Source organism: Lissotriton helveticus, chromosome 7 (assembly GCF_964261635.1).
Source record: "Lissotriton helveticus chromosome 7, aLisHel1.1, whole genome shotgun sequence".
NCBI lineage: Eukaryota > Metazoa > Chordata > Amphibia > Caudata > Salamandridae > Lissotriton > Lissotriton helveticus.
In genome coordinates this window covers 1,447,574,019-1,447,595,887 of record NC_136068.1, presented here as the reverse complement: position 1 = coordinate 1,447,595,887, position 21,869 = coordinate 1,447,574,019, and positions in this window count along the sequence as shown.

Below are 21,869 nucleotides of genomic sequence, written 5' to 3'. Positions count from 1 at the left end.
TAACCATTGCAGTGATATTTACCATGATCGAACTACTCTTTCTCAATCAGGAATTAGAGCTAAAAGTGTAATAAGGCATTCACAATGTTAAATTATGAGAGGAGTAGACCTCACAGTAGTGAAAAACAAATGTAGGTGTTTTTTTTTGCCACCAGGGCAAGTAAAACCTATAAGTACATGTCCTTTCTTTTATTTACACAACACCCTGCCCTATGGGCTACCTAAGGCCTACCTTAGGGGCAAGTTATATGTAATAAAATGGGAGGTTAAGACTTGGCAAGTGGTTTTAAATGCCAAAGTCTACAAAGCAGTGCAACACACAGGCTCTACAGTGGCAGGCCTGAGACATGTTTAAAGGACTACTTGTGTGGGTGGCACAATCAGTGCTTCAGGCAACTAGTAGCGTTTCATTTAAAGGCCCTGGGCATAGGTAGAATTACAAATAAATTAAATATACCAAATGTGGATAAATAAATGAAACCATGTTTAGGGGAGAAGCACATGCACTTCAACACTGGCTGGTTAGCAGTGGTAAAGTGCTCAGAGTCCTAAGGCCAACAAAAATAATAAATAAAAAAGTGGAGGTAAGCAGTCAAAAAGGTTGGGAAAGTCCACCCTAAGGCTGTCAGGTCTAACACAGGAGAATGTGAATGTAATCCTTGGTTATGTTATGTTATGTTAAGTTGATTTATTAGGCGCACAGATGCTCCAGCAAAGGAGCGTCCTGGCGCCCGTCAGGTAGCAACACAACACAACAAGACAAGGGAAAAAGAACAAGGGGCTAAGGAAACAAGAAAGTTTTTACAGCCCGCCGGAAGGAGAACAAGTCCCCGAGTGCACGAATCTCAAAGGGAAGGGAATTCCATAACGCGGCGGCTCGCACTTGAAAGGAGCGGCCGCCGGCCCGGCATCGCTTAAACTGGGGAACCACGGCAAGCTGTAAGTCAGAAGATCTTAGAGCACGGCCAGGGATATAACGGGACAGGAGATTGGCAAGTGGCCTCTAGAAATCAAAAGGACATAGGGAAGAGATGAAGTAGTGTCCAACCCCTATGGCAGACCCTACATGAGTGACTGTGCTTGTGACAGAGGCCCACTGAATCATCCACCCTGGAGTTTCCATGAGTTTTACAGCAGGGATGCGAACATATCTGAAAACAAGAGTCTGTGAGTGTGAACATAAGGTACTTACCGTACTCCCACTACACAAGAGCGGTTAGACAGATAACTGTTAGAACCCCCTTTCCCTCAGGCACAGCCCATGCAGGTAAGAGCGGTGGGGAGGGGGCTGGGTGGAAGGAGTTGGCTGACGAAGGAAACAAATGTAAGAAACAAAAAACACTTATCTTGCGCTTGCCAAGCCGTTGTGCGATGAGTGCAAGGTAAGTGGTTTTCGTTTTTTTAAATGTAAGTTTCCGTCTTCATTGTCTGTCGACTACCCCCCCACCCTGTACCACCACTCTTACCTGCACAAGCCACTCCCAATTTCCTTGCAACCCAACCCTCCACACCTTGATATGAGCTGCAGCACAAGGCTGGCAGATACCTTAGTGTGTTCCTAACATTGTATGTGCAAGCAAGTTTCTGATGAGGGTGAGAAAATCTAAGGATGAAGGACCCCAAGCATAAACCACCATTAGGGTTTCTGAAGCAGTGGGTGAGACTCATTAACGAGGAAGTAAAGAAATAATTTCTTCCTGAAGGAAGGTACTTTTCATTTAGAATGCTTAAGCAGCTTAAGAAGGCAGTTGAAGGATCCTTAAAATAAGATAAATAATGAGCAATTGCTGTTTTTTCTGGCTTGCTATGCGGAAACAAAAAAATAAAAGCATAAGTTACAATTGCCTGGGATGCAATAGCCTCACAAGAGGCTCCAATTTCAAATACCAAACTAGCTATTAGGATTAGTCTTAGGGCTCATGCACCCACTGCCCCACCTCCTCCTTAATTATTTCCCCAAATTACTGATAACAAATTAGAACCAGACGAAGGAAAGAAGAAACATAAACCGGCTGGATATTTTAATCTTCTCCAAGCTAGAGGGTGGAAAGAGGTGAGTTTCAGCCGGAGGGCCCATAAATAGAGCAGCTCCTGCTATCCAGGTGGTACCAGGGGCACAAAAAACTAAGAAGAAGGTGGGTACAGACGCACCACCACATAACTGCTAGTGGCATGACTGGTGGGAATGCTCTAGAGTACAGCGTGCAGCTCCTGAGATGAGTGATAGACTCTCCAAACTAGCACTGCCAGTCTAGACCTTGTTCCCAATCACTCCCAGTCAGACTCCGTATTCCTTGCGCTCACAGTATGACTACAACAGAGGAGAGTCTTAGGTGCATTATGAGCCAATAAGCTACAGCTTCTATATTGAATGCCCATGAGGAACCGCACAGACCACCTTCCAGTGATATTGATGAAGATGACCCACAGAACCTCTCCCTCCTCTCACGGCCTGATTACAAATGAGGCAAAATAAAATAAACACATGCTTCCTGGCACTCATTTTGATCTTCCTGATTATTAGTGGCTAATGTGTTTCTGCTTCTTGATCTGCTGACTGTGGAAGTACCTAATTCAGAGGAAAAATTGCATGGGATTTTGGCTGCAGCATACAATGCTTTCTCCTGCTATAAAGCCATCCCTCTTCTTTCCCCTACTTCCCTGCTTCCACCACCCCTTTCTCACCTCCCACGACATGTATTGGCCCATGCAATGCACCCATTTACCAGCGGCTCAGAGCATTCCATATAGTTTCACAGCCCCACGTAGTGATTCCCTAATCTGTGAGCTTTTAATGATAACTGCACAGTATTGGCATGATTTCACTAATAATGTGAAACCTGTAAATAGGGCCTAAGAGAATACCCTGGTCCAGGATTGATAATGTATGTACACCTCCCATGGTCTCGTGGAGACCTAATCAACAACAAGAACCAATTTTGAAACTCCTGTGAAATGCATTTAAGATTATGTAAGAATTTACTAGGCGGATGTGAATTAATTGGTGAGATTGGTGGTGCTAAGTGAAATGAATAATCTATTGATCGAGAAGGCTAATTTGCAGCAGTGTACCTGCTGATGAAGCTGCCTTGAACTGATACATGCTGTGATAGATGTGTCTCTGGTCAAGACTGATTGAACAGAAAATATTAATTGTGAACAAAATAAAGGAGTATTACTTGCAGAATAATGGGTGTGTTCTAGAGATATTCTGTAATTCCCCAACTGGGGGAACAAGTTCAGGAAGCTGTTGTGCTGCTTTTGTGCAGGAATTACTAGCAACGGTTCAGAAGCAGTTGTGTACTATATGCATTGGGTAGAAGAAGAAAGGTTTAGTGGAGTCAGTCAATGTTGGCAATCATTGTGTGTCCATATTAGAGAGGAAGACGGATTCAACCACATTGAAACTAATGGTTTTTCAAATGCAATAATTCAACAAACCATAAAAGGGAATAAAAGGGAAGCCATAAACACAATGACCAGGGAGGTAGTGGGCGAGAGTGAGGCAATGGGGACAAGCAAATTGAAAGTAAATGCTGCCCTTTGGCGAGATTCATGTTTTCATTATGGTCAGGTGGTCATTGGAAATTTCCTGTCTTAATCTTGCTTCCAACGCTGCCTCTGCCACTCAAACTAAAACTCAACATTTAACCAAATAATGCTGTCCTAATACCCTTGGTACAACGCATGTTAAATTGATACTTATGCAAGCTGGTCATCTCTGAGGACCTCTGAGATTCCCTTTTTAACTCTTTCAGGATTGTTCAGCAGTGATGCATTTGGCATACCCAATACTAGAGTTCTCCTTCATATAATTGAACCATGGGACCCATAACTGAACAATTTGCTTTTTGTTGAGTACACCTTCACCTGTAAATTTACTAGGTTGAGATGTGTTATCTGAGTTGAATTGCATTGTATACTGCACCTCAGATGGGGTATAGCCCTCAGCTGGGTCAGATGGGTCTGGTGGCTAATGAACTAATGCATCTATTGCAGCGGTCCATGTTCGGCCTCTTGGTCACAGTTTAAAATCCTGGCAGTTTCACTCAGCCTTGCATCTGTCTGCGGTCAATAAAATGAGCACCATTGAGTTGGGTAGCAATAAACATCTGTTTTTCAGCGCCAAGATGCCTATGCGTCAACGTGCACATTATAAATACTTATGTTATATCTCAACCTACACAAAAGGCAAGACAAATTAATTATTAGCAGTTTTATGTAAATCTGAAGGGATGGATGAGAAAACAAAAATGTGTAATGTAAAGATTTCATAGGAAAAGCTCAAGCAAGTACCTTTTTCTTTGTAGTCCAAGCATGCATATGATGTAAGATGCTTACTCTCAGCCGATCCTCTTAACATTAAGCTGAACCCCATGCAAAAACTGCCTCGCAACCCAGAGTATCCGATATATCCTGAAACCTAAGTAGGAATCTGACCTTTCATCGCATATCTATTTATAACAAGGAGTGTTAACTCCCACAGGAGTTTCTGCAATACCCCCATTCCCAATACAAAGGCAAGCATTAGAAATTGTTACAGATATGTGCAGATTTTGCACTTGATCAATAACTGGGAGAAATTGGGTTGTTGGTTGACTGGGGAATGAGCCTTAGTAAGGCAACAGCAACAATCCCTTGCAAGGTAAACTACAATGTCACTAATTTGACTTCTGCTTATCTCTGGGTAGGTTGACACAAAAAGCAGTAAGTCAACGTGTGAAGTATTTATGCAGCACACAAACAGGAATAGAGTGAAAAGACAGGACAATAAAAATCCCACAACACTTTAGAATAATAGAGTTATGATTTGTAACTTTTTTGGTATCAACAAATGCCTAAAAGATCAAAGCACCAACTGAGGACCACCAGTCGGGTGGCACCAGGTCAAAGTAAAAAAATATGACCAGCCGCGATGGAGCATGGTTTAGATACAAGAGGTGGAATGAGCCTGGACAGGGTTTACAGTTGGACTTAGAAGAAATTTTGCAAAAAATGTTCTGAGAAGATAAAGGTCAATGGGGCAAGGCTGCAGGAGGTGTCCGAGAAGGGAGCGTCATCATCGAGGAGCCTTAGATCAAAGTTGCAGTGAAGATTTTTTATGTTCAACCTTAGGGCCTGATTTAGAACTTAGTGAATCTGGTACTCTCGTCACTTTTCCGACAGTTTCTCTGCGCGCCAACTAGGTGGTCCAGCCACTTAATTTAGATGCTGGCTAGTCTATGGACGATAGCCTGTCTGAGTGCAGTAGTCTCTGCCAGAATTTACCACCTGCGTCAACGGTGTCATAGGCAAAAGCAGCTGTCGGAGGGAGGCCAGCCAATATTTCCTCCATGCTTACCCTAATGTGCCTTTCCGTCAAGCAAACTGTGGTGGGTAAACCTTCAAAACTGAGTTGGTGGAATCAAAGGGATATGAAGTAGAAACGTACCTTTTGTTTTGTTTTACACTTCCTTTTCTGTCATGAAACCGATTGTCCAAGTCTTTCCTTTGCTGACAACAAAGTAAATCAATTCTTTCATCGCCGGAATCAAAGCTAAGACACTTTTTTACTTGTTTTCCTATGAATTGTTGGTTTACATCTTCTCTGGACTCACGCATTTTTAAATTAGACTCACCTGCAATTTTGTTTCTATGTGTAATGCGTAATATGTTAATATTTTAACTAATTGAGTTAAAATAAACACCTGTATTAACTTAAAAATCAAATTTCAATTGTAAAATTAAAAATGTGTATAAATAATTGAGAAATGCATAGATTCATCAATGAAAATTGCGATCGCAATAGCTGCGAAACAGCTATTGCGATCGCAATTTCCGCTCCCGCTATTCATGAAGCAAAAAACCACCAAATAGAGAATTCGCAAACATAAATTCGCATAATCAATGTGGAACCCCCTTTGTGATTCTGTAACAGTGATTTTCCACTTATTCTGCGAATTATTTTGCAAATTCGCAAATAAATCGCAAATTCAATTCATCAAAAATCGCAAATTGCGAAAAACACCAAAATCACTAAATGCGAGTCGCAAATTAAGGAGTAGTCAAACCAGGTGGTAACCATGAGGTTCAATTGGTAAAAAAAAAAATACTAACAAGAAACAGGTGCAGGGTGAAACAAACACACTTAAGGAGACACAGTAGGAGCATGAGGACATTCACAATGCCAGGTCTCTACATCGTGGCAAGGCGGCTGAGGCTCCAGGCTGCAGTCCAGAACCAACGCAGGATCCAGGAGCGCATCTTCCAGCTGTGGATAACACTCCTGGGCCAGACTGAAGAGGAGATCTACTCCAAATACAGGCTGAATGGGGCAATGATAACTAAGCTCATCAGAGACCTTGACCCCCTGATGCAGCACCCAACAAGGAGGACCAATGCAGTGCCCACCCATGTCCAGGTCCTGTTCTGCCTGCACCTCCTGGCCTCCGGAAGCTTCCAGGGGATAGTTGCATATGCAGGGGGGATCTCCCAGAGCACACTGTCACGCTGCCTACGGAGTTTCCTGGACGCCATGCTGACCCGGATACACCACTACATAACCTTCCCAACCACCCAACAGGACTTAAACCAAACAAAGCTTGACTTCTATAACACCGCGCAATTCCCCCATGTAATTGGCTGCATTGACTGTACCCACAACCACATCTGCCCACCCGCTGAGACAGAATACATGTACCGGAACCGCAAGTCCTACCACTCAGTCAACATCCAGATGGTCTGAAATGCAAAGACAATCATCACCGACATAGTGGCCCAATACCCGGGGAGCACGCATGAATCGTTCATCTTCAGGCACAGCGGCATACACACCCGCTTGGCCTGGGGTGACTTTGGCAAAGGACATCTCCTAGGTAAGTACACATGCCCACATACAGTATGTCAAGACAATGTAGCTGCGCATAACAGGCACTGACTCTCTGATCCTACCCTTCAGGTGAAAGCGCCTAAGGCCTCCGTGAGTACCTCCTCACCCCATACCTCAACCCTGCTACACCACAGGAACAGCGTTACAATGCTGCGCACATTCACACAAGATATGTCATTGAGCGGACATTTGGGATGTTAAAGAGCCGATTCCGCATCCTACACAAGACTGGTGGGGCCCTCAAATACCAGCCTGAGGTCTGCTACCGCATCGTGGCTGTGTGTGCCATACTCCACAATATTGCTACCAAGCAGAGGATACCTGTGGAGATCTCTGGTAGTGAGTCGGAGGGGGACAACCGGCCACCTGCACATGTGCATCATGTACACGGGGAGAATTTCTGCTGAAGGACACATGCGCCGCAACAACATCACACTGAACTATTTCTAGTGCACCCATACCCCTCACACAACACTGCACTCATGCATGCCACATGAAATAATGACATGAGTAAGATTTGCGTTTAAAATAAATTCTTATTCTTTTTTTAACAAGATCTATAACTTTTTTGTTTGTTCAAACAACATAACTACTGTATTGCGTCATACAGTCTCATGAATGCAGAGCAGGCGTGCTTGGTACATCAGCATGGCACTGCTGCTAATGTTCAGTCATTCACTGGCGCCTCCTACCGGACGCACCCTGTTGCCTCTCCAAATCCACGTCGGCAGCGTCCGGCTGTGTTGCTGCACTGGGCCTGGTACCGCGGCGCTGTTCTGGTACCACCGGCACAGACAGGCTGCTCAGGCTGGATGTGCCCTCACTGGCATCATCACCCCCCTTGCTTGGCCATGGCCACACACCTGTTGGTTTTGAACTGCGGTGGTGACCTGCTCCAGGGCCCTTGCAACATCCTGGCAGCATTGCACCATTTGGATTTGCATTGCCGGGGACTGGCGTGACAGTTGGGATGTTGCATTCCCGATCAGGTGGTTCGACTGGGTATATGCTGATAGCCGGGTCAGCAGCTGGCGGTGGTGGCGGCGGCGGGTGATGTTCTGCTGCGACACCATCAGTTGGCTGTTCTCCTTCTCTGCAGCTGTTAACTCCTGCACACTTTCGGTGAGCTTGTTGACATTGTGTGCAGTCTTGTACAGATGCAGCTGCATGGCTGCCATGTGCTGTGCCTGCTTGCGGTGCACAACTAGCATCCAGCGTTCGATCCCTAGCCCTGGATCTTGGGCATGTTGCCCCCTGCCTGATCGTGTGGCCACATTGCGCTGCTGCCTCAACCAGCTGCTTGACTGCGACCGCACAGTGGCTGTGTGGCGTGTCTGCCTCCTGGGTGGTGGTGGGGCCTGTTCCACTGCCATGCGTGACGCCTGGGGTGGTTGCACTCCTCCTGTTGCTGCAGGGGTGGCCCTGTCTGCATGGGGAGGTGGTGGTATTGGTGCAGTTGTGTGTGACGGTCCAGGTTGTGGGGCAGGATGGCTCTCTTCCTCCGTCTCCTCTGGGGTCTCCTCAATATGGAATGCCTTCCTGTCTGTGGTCTCTGCTTCTGCAGCACCTGTGATGTAAATGGGTGCATGAATAATGATATGAATCTTGCACATGGGATGTTGCCACATGCATGCAGGCTTGCATTCCCTGACTTGCTTTAGGGATATGACAGTTTTGGCTGTGTGTGGCTATCAGGGAACTATTTTCACACTACAGGTCCCACAATGCAATAGGGCATTTCTGATGTGCATGGACTGCATTACTGGGGTTATCAAATGGCTAGCTCTGGGGGCATAGGCATTGTTAGGGGATGGGGTTGTAGGTGCATGGCTCTTACCTTGGAATTGTTGTGTGGGTCGGGAGGTTTCCAGCTGAGTGACCCCCACGCAGGCTGCAGGGTTGATGGTGTCCTCAACAAGGTCCTCGAGTGGTGTATTGGCCGCAACTGTGGGGTCTCCTCCTCCCATGGCACGTCGCTCCCCCAGTCTCTCTGCTATGAGCTCCTTGGCACGGCCTCTGAGGTCATACCACCTCTTCCTTAGGTCATCAATTGACCACTGGGTCACTCCTACGGCGTTTACCTTCGCCCTGATGCGAAGCCAAATGCGCCTTTTGTCAGCCTCAGGCACCTTCCTGGATAGCTTCCCAAAAAGCTCATCATGGTCCCTGCTGACTCCCTCAATCAGGTACTCCAGCTCCTGTTCTGAAAATTTGATTTTTCTTTTCCTGCCAGTTTCAGTGGATGCTGGGACATTCTGGTGTTGGATGTATGTTCTGTTGTGGGGCTGCAGGGTGTGTCTGCTAGAGCTCAGTGCTGTGCCTCCTCCTCTCTCCAGCTCTGTGTTCAGAATGAGTAAGGGAACTGCCTACTTCCTGGTTGTGTTGTCATCATTGTGCTCAAAATGCGACTTCCCATTTTTGCGATCTCGCAATTTGCGAGATCGCAATTTACGATTTCGGTAATTGCAAAATCGCATTTTCAAGTTGGAAAAACAGGAGATTCTGCGATTTTTGTGCGATTTTGTGAAATTCGCATTCGGCGATTGTGGCCGATTGTGAATCGCATTTTTGGGACGCATTTTTTGATGCATCCCATTCTGCGAATTCCAATTTGCGATTCGGTATTTTTCGCAAATTGGAATTCGGAGAAAAGGTGCTTGATGCATCTGGGGATAGTTCTCTCATGTACTTTTTTACAATTACAAAAACTAAATTTAAGACAAAAAGGAGTAAGGATGTGGGTGGTAGAGAAGTGGCTTTTGGAGTTAGAGAGTGCTGGTGTTGGTGATGTGCTTGTGTCTGTATGATTGGTAGTTTTGTTGTGGGTCTGGTGTTTGTTGGGAAGGTTTGGATGTGTGTTTTTGGCTGGTGTTTGATAATCTGGTGAGTGTGTGTGTTTACTATTAGTTGGTGTTGTTTTGTGTGTATGTGTGATTTTGTATAAGTGTGGTTTTGATGAGTGTGTTGATGGGGTGTGGTTGTGATGGTTGTGGGTGTAGTTTCAATAGTAGGTGTATGTTGTATGTATTTTTTTGTGTGTTTGTGTTTATGTGTGTGTTGCTTGTGTCTGTTGGAGTGTGTGCCTGAAAAGAAGTGATTATGCTTGGGTTTGGGGTAGGAGTTTGGAATTGTGTTGAGGATGGGACCCGAGTTGGGGCATATGATTGTGCTGGTTTGGAGGCTGGTGTGAATGAGGAGGCTGTCATGCTAAATGTTAAACAAAATGGGCAAAACATATTTGCAATAGCTAATTAAAAGAAAAAAACTCACCACTCCACCAGGGATTCCATTCAGGCCTACAGGATGTAGGATCTGCAAGGCCTTCTCCTCCTGGGGATATAGTGGCAAGGGGGGTTGGGTAATCCCCACCAGTTCCCGGGGCCTCCAGGTCATGCTCGGAGATATGCAGGTGACAACAATTAGCACAAACACATCAGGTATGTGATGCTAGCATTAATCCAAAAGCCACAGGAATAGTAAATGTTGAATGCGTCTCGGGATGGACTCACTCCATCACGATTCCAGCGCTAGGACAACTGTGGTATCTAAATAGGCTCGGTACAAACCCTAATGGTGACAGAGTGCTGTTACTCTAAAAATAAGAGATTCACCCTCTTTAGCCAAAAGGGACAGGGTAGATAAAACAATTCAGAAAAAATTTCCTTTTGTACTGTAACCACTAAAAGTAATCCAATAAGTCTGCAAAGATATACAATGTTATATTACACCTATCTCCTGTTCTTCTTCAACAATATTTATTCATATTCATTTACAAAGATATCTTTGTTTTGTATTTTTTTTATTTCATGTTTAAAGAATCAGGACTTGTGATTGATATGACAAAACTTTAACTTTTAAAGAAGTAAGGCTTGAGATTGACATCTTAAAGAATCTGTTTAACTGTATTTGTATTTATTTGCAATGATTTTTTTTAACAATTGATCAATGATAGATACACTGTGATATCATGTAGTATGTAAGTTCTGTTGATACATTTTTGTGAACTGGTGGATTTGTGTAGGATGGTCTATGACTGTCTAAATTGTATGTTTATATTTTATATTTTAAAATAAAATAAAAATATCTTTCTTTATGGATATGAATACATATTTTTTATTAAGAACAGGAAATAGGTGTTGACTAATAATATTGATCCCTGTAATATAACATTGTATATCTTTCAGTGCATACTTATTGGATTACTTTTATTGGTTACAGTACAAAAGGGAATTTGTTTTCTGGACAGACTACTGTTAGCAGCAGAGGAGTCCGCCACGTGGATTGAGGTGAGCCGCTTACATGACAGAAAAACAGTCTGTTCGCTTGCACGGCGGATCAATCAGCCCACATCTAAATACAGTGGGTGGGACTCCATCACCTCGATGGAGTGCTTTTAACCACTGCCACAGAGGGATGATGGGAGTCTCGAGAAGATCTAAATCAGTCCCCTAGTCACTTTTTGGGAAGTTTAAAAAACTCCAGGTGGGACGAGGTAGAGGGCTGTAGCCGAAGACAGTTCCACAAGGCCAGATACCCTTGAGGGAAGGACTACTGAACTAGATTTGCTGCTGCAGAGAAGAATGTTGCGGGTGAAGCTACAAAGTCAATCTGACAGGTGATGCGCCTCGGGCGGATAGGCAAGCAAATTAGTCCTGGTCTCCTCCTGGTTCTCAGAGCAGATGTTGTCCAAAAATGTTTTAATTCTTCAGTTTTGGGATTTAGCCATCTGGGCACCTTAATCACCACAACCAAGAGTCCAGAACTGGTGGGACTGGTGGGACTCTGCTTGGGGTTTCAGGACTCACTCAATCTACGGCCAGCTGCAGGGTGAAGATGGTAGAAGGCTTTTGTGTCCCTGTGCGAACAGGTGGCCAGCAAACTAGCCTTTGGAGTCACTCCAGTATTCCTGGGTTCAGGTGAAGAGGCAGGGCTCAATACCTAGGCTGTCATCTGAGGATTCAAGGCAGGCTCCTGGCAGCATAGCAGTCCATCCAGGTACAGAAAAGCAGCCATGTAGATTACACAGCAGATCACGGCAGCAGGCAGTCCTGTGAGAGTCCTTCTTCAGCTCCAGGAGCGAACTGAAGAGTTGGTGTCTGAGATCCTATTTTTATACCATGGTGCACTCCTTCTGTCATCTTTCTGTGACTGAAGGTAGCATAGTAGAAACTCCTGATATATCAATGGGAATAGCCCAAGGATGTTGTCCATACATGAAGAAGAAGAGTGTGTAGTTTGTGGCTGAGTGGGTGCTGTTATTATAACAGAATTCAGTTAGGGGAAAGGCCTGATCCCATTGTCCTGTGTATGTGGATAGTAGGCATCTTAGTGTACTTTCAAGGGGTTGGTTGACTAGTTCAGTTTTAACACCAGTGTGTGGGTGGAAAACAGATGACAAGGCTAACTCTATTCCTAACTTATCGCAGAGTGTTCTCCAAAATTGTGATGTGGACTGAAATTCGTGAGCTTAGATGACTTTAGTCAGTAGACCATGCAGTCTTACGATATGATCAACGAATATTTCACTAAATTCTGCAGCGGTGGGTACCTTTTTGGGGGAATGAAATGTGCATTTTTTGATAACATGTCAACAACTACTAAAATGTTACTGAAGGTTTTACTTGCTGGAAGGTTAGTAATAAAATCCAGACTAATGGGTGCCAAGGAGCTAGGGGTATAAGCAGCGGCAGTATTAAGCCTGCAGGTGCAGAGTGAGTGTTGTTTTGTGCACAAGTTGGGCAATCAGTTACGTATTCTTGTATCTCCTTCCACATGTTTTGCGACCAAAAAGGTTTTTTGACAGTTTTTGGGGTTTTTGTTATAGCTAGGTGTCCTTTTAATTCTGTGTCATGACACCATTGGATTACCTAATGTCTTAATTCTATCGTAGGGATGTACAGTTTCTGAGCATGAGGAAAAGCTTGTCTGTAATAGTGTGGTTAGGTGTTTTGATCCATTCTTCTGCCTAACTTTTTATATTCTTCATGTAGGGTCGCCATAAAGGTGTCACTCTCGCTAACTGCGACTATCTTTTCCGGTGGAATGATAGTAGCAGCATTTGATGTGGAATGAGAAGAGTGATATTATCCCAGTCCAGAAAGAACATCAGAATGTAACTGCTTGGTCTCTGGGCGCGGCCATCACATTTATCGGGAGTGAGAGCCCTAATGGTGCTTAGGAAATGTAAGTATTTATGATCTGAGAATATTATGACTGTATGTTTAGCCCCCTGTACACCATCAGGGGAGACGCGGCGTTTGGCGGCAGGACCGAGGCACCACTCGAGGGCAGGACTACAAGCCTGGGGAGCAAGCAGGGGCTGTGAGAGGACCAGCAGCCCCTCCCCTTCCACTACAGGGGAGCATGTCTCTACCTTGCGCCTCCCGCTTCGCGTGAGATGCGGCATTTGGCGGCAGGACTGAAGCACCACTCGAGGGCAGGACTACAAGCCCCAGGACCTAGCGGGGGCCGTGACAGGACCAGCAGCCCCTCCCCTTCCTCCACTGGGGAGCATTTCTCTACCTTGCGCCTCCCACTTCGCGGGAGACGCGGTGTTTGGCGGCAGGACTGAGGCACCACTCGAGGGCAGGACTACAAGCCCCAGGAGTGAGCGGGGGCCGTGACTGGACCAGCAGCCCCTCCCCTTCCACCACCAGGGAGCTATTTAATCATCTGCGTTTCCCCGCGTCACGGGACGCGCGTGAGTGGGCGCTGGGCGAAGCCCGGGCCAAGGGCGGACCCGTCCAAGCCCGTCACACCCAGGAAGAGCTAGGGCAGGGCCACCCCCCTTACGCCTGTTATTGGCTTCCGGTTTGGACCACACCGTACAGATTACCAAATCGTGATCGCTTTGAAAGGTACAGTTCTTCATAAATTATATAAGAACTTTGTAGCTGCCACATCGTTTTTTGGGCCGTACTACTATGGGCAAGAGGAAAGCCATGGAGGGGACAGGGGGGGTGGGGAGGGGGGCAGGAGTAAACTCAGCGCAAGGCCCCAGAAAAGCTAAGAAGGCTAAGAAAAATAATAAGAAGAGCTCTAAAACTGATGTTATCGTTATGGAACGCATAGAAAGTTTAGTTAATGATTGTGAAAACTTGTTAACTGATTCACAAATTATTGCATTGCATACAGATGATCCCGCCGAATCCTCACAGTCTACACACATACACATATGTTTCGAAAGTTACCTGTCCCGAGCAATAAACAGTCTTGCTCCGATACCAGTCTGTCCTCTCAGAGACTACCCCAGCCCTTGGACCAGCATGGGCCGAGCCACTTGGAGCCTACTGTTGTAGTGTGCTCCAATCGGTTTGCGGCCTTGGCAGATGATTTGGTCACCCATAACAACTTGGTAGCACACGGGCCAATGGAAGTCCCGAATGGCACTCAACCTGAGGGGGAATCTGATCTAGGCAGTAGGACCTCGCTTCTTATATCAATCATAAACTTGCTAACAGCAGAGGTGAGGGACTTAAAAACCCTAGTTATAGATCTAAAAGCTTCATTAGAAGTGCTAACACTACAACAGACCCCTCGAAATAATCGATCTGCCTTGCAGTCTACAAACCCATGGCCAAAAAAATCTACACAAACAGGTAGATCATGCTCTACATCTAGCCAACCATCACCTACTATTCCAACACGAAGGGCGGGGCCTCCTAGGGGTCCCGTAACAACAGCTCAGTGTAGGAAGCAAGTTAGCGTCCGATCAGCTTCATCTCTTCCTACACCTCAGATACACCTAAAAAATACAGCAGTGCTAGCCGCACCTCCTGATGAACGCCCATGTCACCCTACGCAGACAGTTTACATGGTTAATGTCCCTAAGGTGGTAGGTCGGGAAAATGGGGACTCATTATGCAACAAGGTCACACACTGGATTAGACACGTTAGGGGCTGCCGTTCATTAATAAGGAAGGACATTGTGAAGGCAATAAGGCACTCCCATCCAGTGCAGCGTTTTGACACTATTGAGATCATATTGACATCCCCACATTTGGCAGAGGGGCTATTGACTCTGGAGTACAGGACCTGTCCTCCGGGTACTTCAGGTATACAATTTAGACGCTCACCAATAACAAGCAATGCTATTATGAGGGACGAAGTCACAGAGCCCTCTAGAGGGTCCCAATTAAACAGCAATGATTGACTGATGGGAACTCCTTGTCCCCCAATTTCTTATGCTGGAGATCCTGTTCCATCACCCCAGTCTAGCGTCTTTGCCACTACTATTGACACACGGAGTGCGAATAATCAGGACAGACTTTCGCAGCCTCTCCCGTACTATTCTCCCCCAAAGGTCTTAGATGTTGGACAGGCAGCCACAAGCCTATGCACTGTAAATCCGTCTGTAGAATCCAACTGTGCCCAGAGTGATCTACTTAAGGAGCAAGGGCATTTGAAACTAAATAGCGCAAGCTTGAAGGTCCTTTGCTGGAATATAGCTGGCCTTTCTAGGCAACTATCCCTCCCGGATTGGAATACCTTGATTGAAGATTACTCCATTTGTATTTTTCAAGAGACATGGAGCCAGGTTATTTTCCATAAAGTAGATTTTTGTTTCATATTATGTCCCAGCAGTCCCGGCGCAAACTGGGAGAGGGCACACCTCTGGTGGGTTATTAATATGGATTTTGCTCAATGAAACAGGTCCATTGTATTTCCCCTGATCTATTACGGTTAACTATGAGGGAGAACAAAGGAGGCAGAATGTTAGAAATTCTGAATATTTACGTTCGTGGCACAAAGGGAGGAGCAGAATCACCAATAGTTACATCCTTAGAAGCTGAGCTCTCCAACTGCCTCGGTGACTCGCACATCCTAGTAGCGGGAGTCTTCAATTGCACTTTTGAACCTCTCGCTGCCGGGGATGTGCTTGACATTGAGGAGGATGATGCAAGGCGGGGCATTCCAGTGTTGAGCATTCCACCAATAAAAAGATGGACCAAACTGGCTGTACAGTTGAATTCCCTAGCCGTTTAGTATGAGCTAAGAGCAACTAATGGCAGGTCAGTGTCCGATTCAAAAGGGGCGCACACCTATAATAGGGTGGGCAGCTCCTCGCGAATCGATTACATCTTCCTGAACTTTAAACTGTTGCAGCACCTAATAGATATGACAACAGATACACCAACAGTAGACAGCGACCACTATCCATTGTCCTTGTCTCTGCAATCTATATGGCTGCCTAATTGTGTTGATTATGGCCCAGGACAGCTAAGTCAAACAAGAGAAGTGATTCCATCTAATTGTAACAGGTTTTTTAAATGGAATATAATTCTCCTTGACGATAAAAAAATAGGTGACATCAGTAAAACTGTGGTAGAGTCTTTAGGAGTATTGAGAGAGGCCTCCACATACCCCGACCCCCAGACAAAAATCCTGAGATCTACGAAAAAACTATCAGCATTCTGAGGAGTTTTTTTGTATAACCACTAGATTAGGCCCCTGCCCATTTTGTGAGAAGCCGAATGGCAAAGGCAAATGGTATACATAGGGATGCAGGCGTAAAAAAACAGCCCTGGTTGTGGCAGTTAAAAGAAAATCTCTCCCTAGGATCCAGCCAGCAAGGAAGGAATATAAGAAGGTAGTGACCAATGCCAAAAAAGAATGGGAAGAGCAGCATTGGCAAGACTTAATAACAGCTAGTCTAGAGAAGGATGCTAGCCGATTTTGGAACCTCAGCGGATCTAAGACACGACCTAGTAGCGAATCAATTACATGTAACATCCCAAGCCACATTTGGCAAGATCATTTCTCGAAACTTTATTCCTCTACTGAGGATGCCTCGTGGGAAGGTACGTTAATTGATCCTGGATCAAGTAGAGGGGACCAAATCAGCTATCCTTTTTCGGAAACGGAAGTGGAAGCCGCCATTCGGCGCATAGTTCCAGCAAAGACGGCAGGCCCAGATGGTATCCCCGGGGATCTCCTTCGGGTAGACCCCAAGGAATGAATGAAAATTATTACCATTCTAATCAATACCATTGATAAAGGTTCCCCAGTCCCAGATTCCTGGACGGGAGCAGAGGTCGTCCCTATCTATAAAAAGGGCGCTAGGGACGACCCTGCTAACTATCGCTCAATAAGCCTAATCGATTCAGTCCAAAAGGTTGTTGGGAGGGTGGTGTTGGAGAGGATCTTGGAATGGTCTGATGAAAACAGGATCCTCTCTGACTACCAGGCAGGTTTCAGGGCGGGCACAGGGACAATCGAGCAGGCATTTAGGCTAATCCTTCTTTACTGGAAGGTAGTACTGATAGGCAAAGGCAGTCTTTACCTCGCATTTATAGATCTAAAGACTGCCTTTGAACTGGTCCCTCGGGGGCATCTATGGCAGGTATTGGCTGAACAGGGGGTCCCAAAGAACATCTTAAATCTTCTGATGCGTCTTCATGAGGGTAACTATGCCCAAGTAAGATGGAGCCCTCAAGGACAGAAAACTGACAGAATATCGGTGAACAGGGGTGTCTGTCAGGGCTGCATCCTGGCCCCCACCCTGTTCTCATTATCTGTGAACGGGGTGGTTGAGCATTTATAGCAAATTCCATCTGATGCACCTGCCCTGGCAGGGGAACAAATCCCCACCCTCTTGTTCGCCGATGATACCCTCCTTATTTCCAAGACTCTGGTAGGCCTGCAGAGTCTACTAGACAGTTTTCAGTTGTTTTGTAACAATAGAGGGTTGGTCATCAATTCTGAAAAAAACAAAGTACTTGGTATTGAATCCCCGAAGAACTTAAGGACTCCACCTGTACTAAATTCTGTCCCACTAGAGAGGGTCATCACGTTTGATTACTTGGGCATCCGCATCTCTGACAATATGCTTTGGAATAGCCACATACAAAAAATGCTCCTGAACCACAAGAGGATAAAGGGGGCAATCCTTAGAGAGCACCGTACCTCAACAAGTAGGCCCATTGCTCCTGCAATTGATATATATAAGGCCAGAGGAGTGAGTTCAGCCCTTTATGGTGCTGAACTCTGGGGGTTTTCCAATTTCGATCAAATCACGAAATTTTTAAAAGAACTTATGAGGTTACCCCAAAGGACCCCCATTAGACCCTTGCTGCAGGACCTTGGATGCCATGCATTGAGAGACTTGGCCAGACTGCGACCCCTACTGTTGTGGGCCCGCCTATGGCGGACCCCAGAATTGGCGGGGTATGCAGCAGGGCTTAATGAATTAATGAGCATGGATGGATGGCACAGGATCAAATGGTTAAGGGATTTGAAAACGCTGCTGTATGATCTTGGTCTCAAAGAAGCGTGAACAAACAGAACCGCTCCACCAAAAGCAGAACTCAAGAGAGCCTGTTGGTCCTGGGTTCGCACTAGGGGCCTTCTTGATCTCAAATCTGGCAGGTTATCTGAGGAGTTCATGCAACATAAAAGTTTCACTTGCTATGAACAATACCTAGATGTCATCCAAAAACCCTATGACCGAGCTTTGTTCTTTGCATTCGGGGTTGGCTCGCTTCCCACTTGCGACATCACAGCCCGATGGAAGGCCCCCTATCAGACACCAGACACCTGCCTGAACTGCGAGGCAAATCTAGAATCAATAGCACACATCATGTTCGTATGCCCAGCCTATAGAGCACCAAGGGAACATTGGCTTAAACCACTCTGTAGGGAGCTGGGTACTCGCAGTCACCTTGCAGCGCTACGCATTTTAAGATCTGATGCGCGAGCACTGTATGCATGTTGTCTGGCCAAATTCCTGAGCTGGGCCTGGAACATCAGAACGAGATCATTGAACGCTATTCTATCATTATCGATGCTGCTATGAGTTATCTGCACTTTAGAAACTGTACCTTTTTCTATTCCATGCCCTATGAGTCATTTGTATTTTAGTAATTGTACCTATTTTTATTGTACATAGTATAAACAACTTTTTAGTGTTATTTTTAATCATTTTTATTATATGGACTATGGTGAATTTTCTTTATTCAGTCCTTAAGAGTGTATTTACTGTATAAGATAATTTTTTGTGCTCTTAATTATATAGCTTTTTTAACTTGTATACTAAAGCTTTTAAGATATGTCTTTTCATCGAAATAAAGCTAATATGACTGACTGAGTGAACACCATTTGATGGACAGAAGTTCTCTTTCAGCCACTGAGTAGTTTTGCTCTGCTGGGAGACTGTTTTTTTAATAAAAGGCTATGGGATGCATGTGGCCAGTTCTTGGGTGCTTTGGAGATAAGATTCCCCCTACAGCTACCTGTGAAGCATCAGCTTTGACGTAATTGGGCTGGTCTGGTTCGGGATGCTGAAGAACTGGTGCAGTGGTGAATGACGTTTTTAGCAGTTGCAAGGCCTGATTGGCTTCTAGAGACTATGCAAATGATTGCCCCTTTTTTGGCAGCGGTGTTATGTGCGCCACTACCTCTGAAATGTGCAGGGTGAAACAATGATAAAAACGTGCAAAGCCAAGTATCTATTGGATTTCCTTGACATTTGTAACAGTTAGCCAATTGGTAATGGTTGCTACCTTTTGACGGTCCATAGTGATACCTGTCAGAGATAGGTGATACCACAGAAACTCTACTAAGTGTGCATGGAAGGAACATGTGTCTAATTTAGCAAAGAGAAGGTTTTCCCTAAGGTGCTGCAAGATGGCAGGTACATGCTGTACATTTTCTTGTTCTGAGTTTGAGTAAATCAGAATGTTGCCTATTTAGACAATTTCACAAACATCAAAAATCTCCCTCAAGACCATGTTAATGAAATATTGGAATGCTTCTGGAGCATTACATAGCCGAAGGTCATAACAGTATATTCAAACAGCCCGAACTTAGTCCTAAAGGCGGTTTTCCATTCATCGCCTTCTTGTACACAGATTAGGTCGTAAATCTAGGTGTGTGCAAATTGTAGAATGTTTGACCTGATCAAGTAGTACCCGAATGAACAAGAGAGGATAACTGTTCTTAATAATTACCTTATTGACCGCTCTATAATTCACAGAAGCCCTCAATTCCCCCACCTTCTTGGGTACAAAGAAGAGTGAGGAAGACACAGGCGACATAGAGTGGCATATAAAACCTATCCCTAGCATTTCATCCAGATATTTGAGTTTCAGGTTCTGTCAAAGCGTAAACTCTACTGCAGGGCAGTGTTGCTCCTGGGAGGAGATGTATGCAGCAATCAAAGGCTCTGTGTGGGGGCACTTGGGTGTCTTTCACAGGGTCAAAAACATCCTGAAAATCCTAGTATTCTTTGGGTAGTTTAAGGTTTTATGATCCTTGGATCAAGGTGCAATGCAGAGTTATCCCTGGCATCCTGTTGTTAGACGGGAACTCCATTTTATCAATGCTCTATCTCATGTATTGAGACTACCATGCAGCCCGACAAATTCAGTACACTCAGGATTATCTTCGCTGTTTCCTTCAGAAACAGTTTTCAATATGGAACTATACATATGCACTAACCTAGGGGGCTCGGCTCTGGGTGTCCAGTGATTCAGTTCCTTAATCATATCGACTGACTAACATAAGGTCTTTACATCTGTTTTTAGCAAAAATGAATATCTTAAAGAACCTCTGACTTCATACCACCTAGTGTCTTTCAACATTTCCATAAGTAATCGACTTACCTTGGGTCCAAACATTCATTTTTGTTCCCATTCGCATACCTATTTAGGAATTCTGTGGCAGTCCTGAAGAAGGTGCTCACATGCCGAAACGTGTGTAGACAAAAAAAAGAACTTGTCCACCATCTAGCCCCTATGTTTTAATTAGAGAGAATTAGTTTATGTATACATGGTATTGTGTTGTATATTTGACTCTTTTGTATTGAATTAGTTCATATTTGTTTGTACAAATGTATCTCATGTTCCACTAATATGTTGCTAAATATAGTATGTCTTAGTATCTTGGACTAAATTGTTTTTATTATGAATTTCTAAGAATAAAATGAAGCTTTAAAAATAAATATTTAGTACACATAGGGCCAGATGTAGGTCGCCCAATACCGGTCGGTAACGGCCGAAATTACCGAATTTCGGCCGTTACCGTCCGGTATTGGGCTTTTTAGATGTAGGTGGCATTTTTGTAGGATTCGGTATTTTACGGAATCGGTAATTGAAGGATTCAGTAAAATACCAAATTCTTAACATACCGATTCAGTAAATTACTGAATCCAGGATGTAGGGAGCACTCAAGTTAGTGCATTCCTCAGTAAAGGATTCGTTATTTACCACCAACTACAAGTTGGTGGTAAATAATGAAAACCTTAGCAAAAGCATTTTTTTTGCTTTTCCAACAGTGCCATGTTGCAGACATACATGCCCTAGGGCATGTATGTCTGCAACATGTGCACCCATACACAATTGAGGGGTGCAACAGGGTGTCAAAGTGACACCCTGCCACCCTTCAATGTTTTCCCCCTTTTACCGAATCGGTATTTCAAAATCGGTAAATGATATGTAGATAAAAAAATTCGGAAATTTTCTGAATCGATAGCAATCGGTATCGTGAGTCGATACGTACCGATTCGGCAAGTTCCGATTTGGTATAAACAGAATCTGCCACCACCGAATCGGAAAATACCGAATCGGTAATAGCAAATCACCCCTTGGGCCAAAAGGCCAATAGGAATGCATTATAAATACCGAATCGGTAATTACCGAATCGGTATATTCCGATTCGGCAATTACCGAATCGGTAAATGCCGATTTGTCGAGCAAGGAAACTGAAACTAAAGCCATCAGCCAATGAGGTGGAAGCACCCTCCCCCACAGGGTGTGGCAAGCCAGGCAGGTGCAACTCATCAGAACTTTCTGGAGAGGCAGCCTGAGCTGAGCAGCCACAGTGAGCAGCAGTATCCAGATCCCTGTAAAACATGTCAAGCAGCTCTGAGAGGCAGAAGGCAGAGCGCAAGCGGAAGAGCAAATTCAGCACCATGGAGCTGCAAGTGTTGGTGGAGGAGGTGGTGAGGGTACACAGCCAGCTGTATGGAAGGCTGTCCCTCACTGTTCCAGAGAGCACTAAGAGG